Source organism: Callionymus lyra, chromosome 1, assembly GCF_982586985.1.
Source record: "Callionymus lyra chromosome 1, fCalLyr1.hap1.1, whole genome shotgun sequence".
Classification (NCBI taxonomy): Eukaryota; Metazoa; Chordata; class Actinopteri; order Syngnathiformes; family Callionymidae; genus Callionymus; species Callionymus lyra.
The window spans coordinates 50233903-50246209 of NC_141818.1; the positions used below are offsets into that span (position 1 = coordinate 50233903).

At 38.9% G+C, this 12307-nt stretch overlaps 1 long non-coding RNA gene across 1 annotated transcript; it reads left to right on the forward strand.

The window, feature by feature from the left end:
• The first annotated feature begins 7435 nt into the window (after positions 1–7435).
• Positions 7436–8297, forward strand: LOC148090049 (uncharacterized). Its single transcript, XR_015713578.1, has 4 exons — positions 7436–7510; positions 7605–7672; positions 7758–7860; positions 7930–8297. It is a non-coding gene; the product is annotated as an uncharacterized LOC148090049 (long non-coding RNA).
• The last annotated feature ends 4010 nt before the right edge of the window (positions 8298–12307 follow it).

Sequence of the window (12307 nt, forward strand, 5' to 3'; positions counted from 1 at the left end):
CTGTGACAATAAAAGGTAATGGAACTGTGAACGATAAAACAATCTATTTTAAGTTTAAAGGGTTAAAAAAGCCAAGGTAAAATAAATGCTCCCAAAAATTCTAAAGAATTGAAAGAAGACAGTGGTCTGCTCGCCAGCAGTTTCATTGGTTCCGATTTTTAATTCCATCTGAGCATTTTGATGGTGCATGTTGACTTGGTAGAACCCCTGCCAACGTTCCAGGGTTTTCCATACCTGCTAACAATAGTGGATCAGAACCACCAGATGTCATAGGTTTTAGTTCCCCTTGCGAGTTATACTCCAACAGAGGTTTTAGCTGGTACGGTGCAATGGGACCCTGGCGATCTGATCCTCGACTGCAAAAGCTAAGCACCTCTTATGGGGGGTTTCCTGGTCCTGCTGGGGGACTTTAACAGCCATGTTGGCAGAGACAGCGAGACCTTAAAGGAGACTGAGTTGAAAAGAACGACCACCTGATCTGAACCTGTATGGTGATTTGTTATTGGACTTCTGTGTTCATCAAAGATGGTCCACATGTTCACGACTCCCACTTCAACCATGTCCCGGGGGAGGCGGAGGATATTGAATCTGAACAGGCCATGTTCAATATTTGTCCACTGATCTTTGTGTTCGACTGTTTCCATCATTTTTATAGTCAAATTAGTTTTATTTCCTGTTTAAATACAAGTGAAACACGAGGTGCAGCAGCGACGAGACTCACGTCTGATTGATCAGGAACTTGTTGCTGTGGAATCTCCTCTCATATCTCTTCAGTGTCAGAGAGAAGTTGTCTGTAGACATGACTGCACTCAACACTTCCAAACTCTTCATCATCTTCTTCATCTGCTGCTCAGGTCAGTTCTTGTTGGTCCATGTAACTATCAGAGGTCAGGACTGAAACTAGAGTCTCATGTGTGGTGTTGACTTCTGATGGTCTGGTGTCTCCAGCATGGATCGCTCAGGCAAGACTGTCTGACTGCTGCTTGAAGGTCTCGGACAAGAACGTGGAGAAAAGAAGTTTGCCTGAAGGTTTCTACCCGTTTGTGGGTCAGGGTTGCGGGATTTCTACTCTTCTGTAAGTCTGCACCAAGTAGTTAGTTGTTCCAAAAAACGTATTTATTTTTGTGTTTCCAGTCCCATGAACTTGATGAAGCATAAGCTCGGTTTACAAGTCATGCCTGAGCAGGGTGAAGATTTGAAGAACTACATGGATCAGATCAAAGAATTCTGCAGGATCAACAAACAAGTACGAGACTTCAGTCTTTATTTTGTGAATACAAAGTGTTGCTAATTATTGATTATTGTTTCTACAGCACAAATGCTGCAAAGGAGTGAAAACAGAGTAAACACTTGAGAAGACGACGACTGCTGAGATTGACCATCAATCTGTTGTTCATCAGAGCCGTCAATGTGTCGTGATCTTCACATATGTCCAGATGATTTTCCACCATTAATAAAGAAGTAAAAGAACGAAATATTCTTTTTTTTTTTTTACTTGTATCTTCTTTTAAATTACATTTTATTAATTTACAATTTTATACAATTTACAATTTAATTAAGTTAATCCAATAAAGTTTAAATAAAGGTAAAAAATAATCGCAAAAGTTGTTAAAAAAAAGATGAAAGGGTAACAAAGTAAGAAATAACAAAATTCAAAAGATGAACAAACCCTGGTTTGCTGCCCAGCAGCTCTACCTGTAGACCATTTCCTATATTACAGGTTGTTCATAAGAACTCTGTTACAGATTCCATGTCTTTGGTGCTGGTGTGTCTTGTGCACCTCAAGATCTATCTTTCTGCTGAAGCTTCCTATTAGTCAGTGGACCCTGATACTCTGGCTTTTTGGTCCAGTGGTACCGGTCTGTAGTTGGAGGAAGCAGTGGTGCAGGATGGACCCCCCCCCCCCCCCCCCTTTTCAACATCTCCACTGGGTGCTCCCAACTGATGGTGCATTGCTTCAGTCAGTGCTAGAACTCTCAACATACAGCTTCACAGTACCACCGCTTTTTTATGTTCTCAGCTCCTAAGAAGGATTTAGATGCCTTTCCCACTGAGTTGGTGTTTGGTCTCTTCATGTTCCTGGTAGATCGACTCAAACCAGCTCGTTTTATGACAGGTGAGGAGGTCGACCCTTCCAAGGCCCCAGTAGTGTTGTGTGTTCTTGTGTTGAGACTGTGATGGACAGTGTATCCACTAGTAGCCCCTCTTTGGGTTTGGACGAGACGAGATGTAACAGTTTCTTCAGGTTGATTAAACATCTTAGGATGTATTGAGTCTGTTATTGATCTGAAAGATGTTAATAAATAGAGAAAGAAAACCTGCGTCTCCTGCTTCCTCGATATCAATATTTGTTCACTGATCTTGTTGTATTAATATTTATCATTTTTATAGTCAAATTAATTTTATTTCCTGTTTAAATACAAGTGAAACACGAGGTGAAGCAGCGACGAGACTCACGTCTGATTGATCAGGAACTTGTTGCTGTTGAATCTCCTCTCATATCTCTTCAGTGTCAGAGAGAAGTTGTCTGTAGACATGACTGCACTCAACACTTCCAAACTCTTCATCATCTTCTTCATCTGCTGCTCAGGTCAGTTCTCTCTCTTCTCCATTTTGTTCTTAAACGTTTGATGTTGCGTCGTTTTTATGTTAAATTTAAAAAAAGACACACATATTAAGGACAATACTTAAATCATGAACATCAGAATAAAATTAAGAGGGAAAAATAAATCTAAAGATAATTTTCCAAATAATCAATACATTAAATAATGTATAAAATTTAAAAACGTAATCATCCTGAGGTTCATTTACTATTTGTTGACCTTATAGTTGTTGGACACATTCGGGGTGACGAGGAATTGGACGTCGAAGCTCTCAAGTAAGTTTGTAGAGACAAGTTTTTTTTTCAAATACTTTATAATTCTCGTCGCATTTGCAGTTTAGGCCCATGTGTACCTAGAAGCAGAAATTTCCTGGAAATATACAACTTGAAAAACCTCGAAGAATTCTGCAGGAAAAATAAAAACGTATGAGACTTTTTTGTTGAATACGAAGTGTTTATATTTACTAATTATTGTGTCTCAACAGAGTGATTGTTGCAGGGGAGTGAAAACAGAGAGAAGACGGCGACTGCTGAGATTGACAATCAAACATCTGTTGTTCGTATGAGACGTCAATGTTAATCTTCACATATTTCCAGATTATTTTCCACCTTGAATAAAGATTTAAGAATTTATGATCAAATTCTTCTTTTTAACTCATTTTAAATATACAGGAGCTCATTTTATTACAGGTGAGGAGGTCGACATTCTTCCAAGGCTTCATTGGAGTCTCCAAATCCCACTCACTTAAACCTCAACCCCCTCGCACACCTCTCAGAAAACATTGAGTCATCCTCGATTCATCCCTTTCATTTGACCAACACATAGAAAACTGTTCATTCCTGTTTTTACAAACTGAAAATCATTTAAAAAATCAAACCCATGATCAATAAACTCTGAAAAAACTCACCCATACCCTCATCTTCTCTGGCATCTCCCAAAAATCTCTCTCAGCTAGACTTTGAACTGGTTTTAACAGACGACATCACATCAACCCAGTGTTAGCCTCACTGCACTGGCTTCCTGTGCGTTTTATGAATTGATTTTAAAATGTTACTGATCAGACGAGATATAACCATTTCTTCAGGTTGATTAAACATCTCAGGATGTATTGAGTCTGTTATTGATCTGAAAGATGTTAATAAACAGAGAAAGAAAACCTGCGTCTCCTCCTTCCTTGATATCAATATTTGTTCATTTCTATGCCTCGTAGGTTGCGGGGCCTGGAGTCTATCCCAGTTTCTTCAGGCGAGACAATTTCTCATACCAACAGACAATTTCTCAATCAACCTCTGTAGGTTTTTAGACTGTGGGAGGAAACCGGAGTGCCTGGCAAAACCCACGCAACAGAGAGAACATACAAACTCCACACAGAAAGGTCACAAGTTGACTCCCTCTGGACCTTGAAACCTTTTTGATGTGAGGCGATCAAGCTAATCACACCGTGCGCCCACTGATATTTGTCCATGAATATTTTTAATTTTTACAGTCAATTTGTTGAATTTTATTTCCTGTTGAAGTGAAACACGAGGTGCAGCAGCGACGAGACTCACGTCTGATTGATCAGGAACTTGTTGCTGTGGAATCTCCTCTCATATCTCTTCAGTGTCAGAGAGAACTTGTCTGTAGACATGACTGCACTCAACACTTCCAAACTCTTCATCATCTTCTTCATCTGCTGCTCAGGTCAGTTCTTGTTGGTCCATGTAACTATCAGAGGTCAGGACTGAAACTAGAGTCTCATGTGTGGTGTTGACTTCTGATGGTCTGGTGTCTCCAGCATGGATCGCTCAGGCAAGACTGGAGAAAAGAAGTTTGGACGACTCTAAATTTAGGGGTGGGGGCCGCAACATTAATGCCCCTTTGTAAGTCGTCACAGAAGAAATTGTTTAAGTTACTTGATTTAATTGTTGTGTTTGCAGTTTCTTGCCTTGGCTAAAACAAATGTTATTCTCAGCAGTTTTGGAGTTGGAGGACAATATGGATCGGTTTACAAAGATTCTGCAGAACCAACAAAAATGTACTAAACTTTTATTGTAATTTCTGGAAACTAAGTGTTGTTACTTTACAATTATTGTGTCTCTACAGCATAAATGCTGCTTCTGAGTGAAGACAGAGTGAACACTTGTGAAGACGACGACTGATGAAATTGACAATTAAAAATATTTTGTTCATCACATCTGTGGATGTTTGTTAATCTTTGATGATTTTTCTCCACAAATAAATACTCAAAAGAGCGAAAGATCCCATTCCACAAACCTCTCATGATGACCAAGAAAAAAAGAACAAAGTTTCTCTTGGTCATCGGGGTTCCCTCCTGGAGCCAGGCTTGTGGTCGGGCACGATCTGAAAAGATAACGTTAAACCTTTTTCTCCATGGACTCACCTCCTGTGACGAGGTTTCTCTTTGCCTTCAGGTCGGGGATCAAATCACTGGCAATAGGTTCTAATTCTGATTATAGTGAAATATTTAGTTAAGTTAAAATGAATTCCTTTAGAGAAATTGATTATTAAAGAGTTATTTAGCACAAAATAAAATGCGAAATTCAAAAGTTATCAGATTTAAAAGTTTTAACCAAGAGATAGAAATGTAGCTCTTAGTGGTTTAAAATGTTTTATATATTTAAAAAGAGAGATAGACATAAGTAATTGCTTTTAAAAGAATAGTAAAAATTATGCTGTTGAGCGAGTCCAGCAGTCAAACCTTGTTCACTGTCCTCTATGAACTCTGGTTTCCTCCAACAGTCCAGAAATATTCATTAATATTAAGTTTAGTTTGTTCTTGTTGTGCGTTTGATGAGGTGAAAAATGTAGAATAGCCTTCGTACTGTAGCAGGATGGACCCTGGCGAGCTGGGACACATTTAGTTGTAAGAATCTACTGGTTTGGTTCATAAAAGTTGACGTTGACTGACGGATGTGTTTGGAAACGAGCAGGAATAGAAGAGAAACTGTCAAAAGTGTTAAATAAAGCATCAGAGACACAAACATTGAGTAAAGAAAAGAGTTCAGAGCATGAAGTGTTTGTTATTAATTGAGCACTTTGTAATTTAACATCCAATAGTAGTTTTGATAATGCCATGAGTACACGCCATGAAGCCCGGAAGAGACGCACGGATCTGACATCTGCCCGTCACCTGAAGGTCATCTGTGACCTTGACAAACACCATTTGCTGCTCATTTCAGAGGGAACTCATGTTTGTATGATTCATATTCATCACTGTGATCAAATCTACCTTCAAATCCAAGATAATATTTTATCTGCACTTCGTGGTGCGTTCAGGGTGCGTCTGATTTTTTGGATATTCACTCAAAACAGGGCAAAATTGTTGCAAAATCAACATGCGGGTAGAATTTTTCTGATAAACTGATCCCAGGTTTGACTCCAAGTCTTCCACGTGCTCACTCCCTGCCTGTGAACTCAGCAAATGTCCAGGACTTGATCGAGCACATTCACATCCGAGCCTCTGTGTATTTACACTGTTAAATAACAAATTCCTCTCAAATGAAAAACTGTAAAACGACAAAACCAAGAGTTGTTGAACTCATGTACATTTATATGATATCCTTTTTTCCACCAAAGGTCACGTTTCAACACAACGCTCCCTCGAAGGATCTGCTCGTCCTTCCCTTTAACTCAAAGCATCAAGTCTTTTTGGATCCACGACTCCCACTTCAACCATGTCCCGGGGGAGGCGGAGGATATTGAATTGAACAGGCCATATTCAATATTTGTCCACTGATCTTTGTGTTCGACTGTTGTGTTCAAATTCTTCTTTTTAACTTATTTCAAATATAAAACCAGCTCATTTTACTACAGGTGAGGAGGTCGACATTCTTCCAAGGCTTCATTGGAGTCTCCAAATCCCACTCACTTAAACCTCAACCCCCTCGGACACCATTGGAAAACATTGAACCCACAGCCAGAAACCTTTGTGTTCTCGATTCATCCCTTTCATTTGACCAATACATCAAGAAATCTGTTCAATCCTGTTTTTACAAACTGAAAATAAAGCTCTGCCTAACCTAACCTAAAATCATTTAAAAAATCAAACCCATGATCAATAAACCCTGGAAAAACTCACCCATACCCTCATCTTCTCCTGTTTACATTATTGTAACTCCCTTCTCTCTGGCATCTCTCAAAAATCCCTCTCTCGCCTCCAACTGGTCAAAAACTCAGCAGCTAGACTTTGAACTGGTTTTAACAGACGACACCACATCAACCCAGTGTTAGCCTCACTGCACTGGCTTCCTGTGCGTTTTATGAATTGATTTAAATGTTACTAATTAGACGAGATATAACAGTTTCTTCAGGTTGATTAAACATCTCAGGATGTATTGAGTCTGTTATTGATCTGAAAGATGTTAATTAACAGAGAAAGAAAACCTGCGTCTCCTCCTTCCTCGATATCTATATTTGTTCACTGATCTTTGTGTATTAATATTTTTTTATTTCATAGTCAAATTGCTGAATTTTATTTCCTGTTTAAATACAAGTGAAACACGAGGAGCAGCAGCGACGAGACTCACGTCTGATTGATCAGGAACTTGTTGATTCAATATAATGTTTAAAGACACGTTTATAAACTGATGTTTTCCACAGTCTGACTCATGTCTTTAACCATTTAAGTTTCATGTTTTTAAGTGAATATTAAACATAATAAAAACAGGGTGAGACAGACAGTTCTCTGCTGCACCAAAGGGGGCGTATGATGAGGTTTTATTTTGGCTCTGATGTCAGGGAAGGCTTGGGATGTAGAGTCTGAACATGCCATGTTCAATATTTGAAGTTGACAAGTTGAACTATTAAAAGGTCCTGCAGCTTCAGTGTCAGAGAGAAGTTGTCTGTAGACATGACTGCACTCAACACTTCCAAACTCTTCATCATCTTCTTCATCTGCTGCTCAGGTCAGTTCTTGTTGGTCCATGTAACTATCAGAGGTCAGGACTGAAACTAGAGTCTCATGTGTGGTGTTGACTTCTGATGGTCTGGTGTCTCCAGCATGGATCGCTCAGGCAAGACTGGAGAAAAGAAGTTTGGATGAACATTCCTCTGAAGTTCGGGGTCAGGTCTGCAACTTAAATACTGTCTTGTAAGTCGTCACAGAAGAAATGTTGTTATTTGTTGTTGATACTTTGTTTGTTGTGTTTGCAGACTCTTGACCGGGCTGAAACAAACGTTATTTTCACCCTGAAAAAAGGCGGATTCGGAGGAGGCTTTGATCGGTTCACAAAAATTCTGCGGGACCAAGATAAATGTACTACACTTTTAATTGTAATTTCTGGAAACTAAGTGTTGTGACTTTACAATTATTGTGTCTCTACAGCATAAATGCTGCTTCGGAGTGAAGACAGAGTGAACACTTGTGAAGACGACGACTGATGAAATTGACAATTGAAAATATTTTGTTGGTCACAGCTGTCGATGTGTGTTAATCTTTGATGATTTTTCTCCACTAATAAATACTCAAAAGAGCGAAAGATCCCATTCCACAAACCTCTCATGATGACCAAGAAAAATAGAACAAAGTTCCTCTTGGTCACCGGGGTTCTGTCCTGGAGCCAGGCTTGTGGTCTGAAAAGCTAATGTTGAACCTTCTTTTCCATGGACTCACCTCCTGTGACGAGGTCTCTCTTTGCCTTCAGGTCGGGGCACAAATCCTACAACACTGGCAATAAAAGTTTCTAATTCTGATTCTAGTGAATTATTCATTTTAAGTTGAAATGTATTCTTTAAAAAAAAGATCATAAAAGAGTTATCGAGCATGAAATAAAACGTGAAATTCAAAAGTTATTGGATAAAAAGTTTCAACCAATCAACAGAAATGTAGCTTTTAGCGATTTAAAATGTTTTATATTTTTAAGAAAAGAGAGATAGACTTAAGTATTTGTTTTTAAAAGAATAATACAATTATGCTGTTGAGCGAGTCCAGCAGTCAAACCTTGTTCACTGTCCTCTATGAACTCTGGTTTCCTCCAACAGTCCAGAAATATCCATTAATATTTAGTTTAGTTTGTTCTAGTTGTGCGTTTGATGAGGTTAAAAATGTAGAAGAGCCTTCGTACTTCAGCAGGATGGACCCTGGCGAGCTGGGACACATTTTATTGTACGAATCTACTGGTTTGGTTCATAAAAGTTGACGTTGGTTGACAGATGTCTTGGGAAACGAGCAGGAATAGAAGAGAAACTGTCAAAAGTGTTAAATAAAGCATCAGCGACACAAACATTGAGTAAAGAAAAGAGTTCAGAGCATGAAGTGTTTGTTATTACTTGAGCACTTTGTGATTTAACATCCAATAGTAGTTTTGATAATGCCATGAGTACACGCCATGAAGCCCGGAAGAGAAGCACAGATCTGACATCTGCCCGTCACATGAAGGTCATCTGTGACCATTTGCTGCTCATTTCAGAGGGAACTCATGTTCTAATGATTCATATTCATCACTGTGATCAAATCTACCTTCAAATCCCAGATTATCTTTTATCTGCACTTCGTGGTGCGTTCAGGGTGCGTCTGAATTTTTGTATATTCCCTCAAAACAGGGCAAAATTGTTGCAAAATCAACATGCGAGTAGAATTTTTCTGATGAACTGATCCCAGGTTTGACTCCAAGTCTTCCACGTGCTCACTCCCCGCCTGTGAACTCAGCAAATGTCCCGGACTTGATTGAGCACATTCACAGTGTGTCCTTGTATTTACACCGTTAAATAACTTGTTAACTCTCAAATGAAAAACTGTACAACGACTAAACCACAAGTTATTGAACTCATGTACATTTATATGATCTTTGGGCGAATTTCATTTTCCTTTTTTCCACCAAAGGCCACGTTTCAAGACTACACTCCCTCGAAGGATCTGCTGGTCCTTCCTTTTAACTCAAAGCATCCACTCTTTTTGGATCCACGACTCCCACTTCAACCATGTCACGGGGGAGGCGGAGGATATTGAATCTGAACAGGCCATGTTCAATATTTGTTCACTGATCTTTGTGTTCGACTGTTTCCATCATTTTTATAGTCAAATTAATTTTATTTCCTGTTTAAATACAAGTGAAACACGAGGTGCAGCAGCGACGAGACTCACGTCTGATTGATCAGGAACTTGTTGCTGTGGAATTTCCTCTCATATCTCTTCAGTGTCAGAGAGAAGTTGTCTGTAGACATGACTGCACTCAACACTTCCAAACTCTTCATCATCTTCTTCATCTGCTGCTCAGGTCAGTTCTCTCTCTTCTACAATTTGTTCTTAAACGGTTTATCTTTCGTCGTTTTTATGTTAAACTTAAAAAAAAGACACACATAAGGACAATAGTTAAATCAAGAGGGAAAATAAATCTAAAGAGAATTTACTAAAAATCATGCACATTAAATAATGTATATAATTTAAAAACAAAATCATCCTGAGGTTCATTCACTTTTTGTTGACCTTATAGTTGTTGGACACATTCAGGGTGACAACGACGAGGACGTCGATGCTCTCAAGTAAGTTTGTAGAGACAAGTTTGTTTTTCCAAATACTTGATAATACTCGTTGCATTTGCAGTGTGGACTCATGTCCGTCTAGACACTTGGCTTTCATGCCAATATTCAACGTGGAAATGTTCAAAAAATTCTGCAACACCAACAAAAACGTATGAGACTTTTTTGTTGAATACAAAGTGTTTATATATTTACTAATTATTGTGTCTCAACAGAGAGAATGTTGCGGGGGAGTGAAAACAGAGTGAACACTTGAGAAGACGACGACTGCTGAGATCTTTTGTTCGTCTGAACCATGAATGTCGTCAATCTTCAAATATTTCACCATTATTTTAATCCATTAATAAAGATTTAAAATATGGAACAATCTAATTACAAAAACCTGTTGTGATGTCAAAAAAGGGCCCAGACTCACTAACACAGAGCAAGGTCTTCATGGCCCCCCACTGGAGCCAGGCATGGGAGTGGGGCTCAATGGTGAGCGCCTACTGACCATGCATGAGGTCTGGCCCAGTACAGGTAACGTGGACCCTGTTCTTATTGGCTCACCACCTGTGAGAGGGACCAATGGGTATGTGGGATAGGATTCCATCCTCGGCTACAGAAGCAAGTTCTAAGGACATAGATTTTCACCTTTGATGAGGAAGGAGCCTGAGCTGATGCCTGAGGTTGAGAGGTAGTTTTGGGATGTAGTTGGACTCACCTTGACACACAGTGTGGGCTCCTGGAAACAGTGCCATTGAATCTATTTGGACAGTTTTCTTATCAGAAGTTGCTACAAGTGAAAGAGAGCTAGTAGTGGATCTAATACTTATTACTCAAAGGTTCAGTGACGGTCTGTTTGGGGCGACCCAGTAAGACGAGAGAGTAGCCTCTCTTTGCCTTCAGGATGGGGTACACATCCTGACTACTTGTCCTTGCGTATCCTTGCGTTCAACCATAAGGGTGTTTACATGCAGTGTTAAAAAAAAAGTCACCATTTTCATTTTTTGTCAAACTTTTGGTTTCATAAAGAAAATCTCTAGTTGGAGGAAGCAGTGGTGCAGGATGGATGTTAATAAACAGAGAAAGAAAACCTGCGTCTCCTCCTTCCTCGATATCAATATTTGTTCACTGATCTTATTGTTTTAATTTTTATAATTTTTATAGTCAAATTGTTGAATTTTATTTCCTGTTTAAATACAAGTGAAACACGAGGTGCAGCAGCGACGAGACTCACGTCTGATTGATCAGGAACTTGTTGCTGTGGAATCTCCTCTCATATCTCTTCAGTGTCAGAGAGAACTTGTCTGTAGACATGACTGCACTCAACACTTCCAAACTCTTCATCATCTTCTTCATCTGCTGCTCAGGTCGGTTCTCTCTCTTCTCCATTAATTCTCAAAGTTTCATTTTGTGTTGTTTCTATGTTTAATTAAAAATACATTACAATTACATAACTAATGATGTAATTGAATAAAGTGGTGAAAAATGTAAAGAAAATATACAAAAACTCTTCTACATTAAATAACGTATACAATATAAAAACGAAACCATCCTGAGGTTCATTCAGTATTTGTTGACCTTATAGTTGTTGGACACATTCGGGGTGACGAGGAATTGGACGTCGATGTTCTCGAGTAAGTTTGTAGAGACAAGTTTGTTTTTCCAAATACTTGATTTGTTTGTTGTTTGCAGTTTTTCACCAAAGTACCACCTGGCAAGATTGGACTCGGAAAAACTCAAAGAATGCTGCAGGACCAACAAACAAAAAAGTTTGGACGACTATTCCTCTCAGATTCAGGGTCAAACCTGTGCCATCGATGCTCTTATCTTAGTCTGTAGAGACAAGTTTGTTTCTTACAAATTATTGATTTGTTTGTTTTGTTTGCAGTTTATGATCGAAGGGCATAAGACGCTTGAGATTGAACCCAAATAGGAGAATTCTGAAGAACCAACAAACATGTAGATTTTCCTTTTTTGTTGGTTAGTGTGTAAGTGTTGCTATTAACATATGATTGTGTCTCAACAGAAGGAAATCTGTGAGAGACTGAACATAGAAACACTTGTGAAGACGACGACTGATGAGATTGACAATCAAACATCTGTTGTTCGTATGAAACGTCAATGTGTGGTGATGTTCATGTATCTCCAGAGTATTTTCCATCATTAATAAAGGTTTAAAAGCATGAACCATGAAATTCTTCTTTTTAACTTTGTTTAAATAAAATTTGCATTTAGTTGTT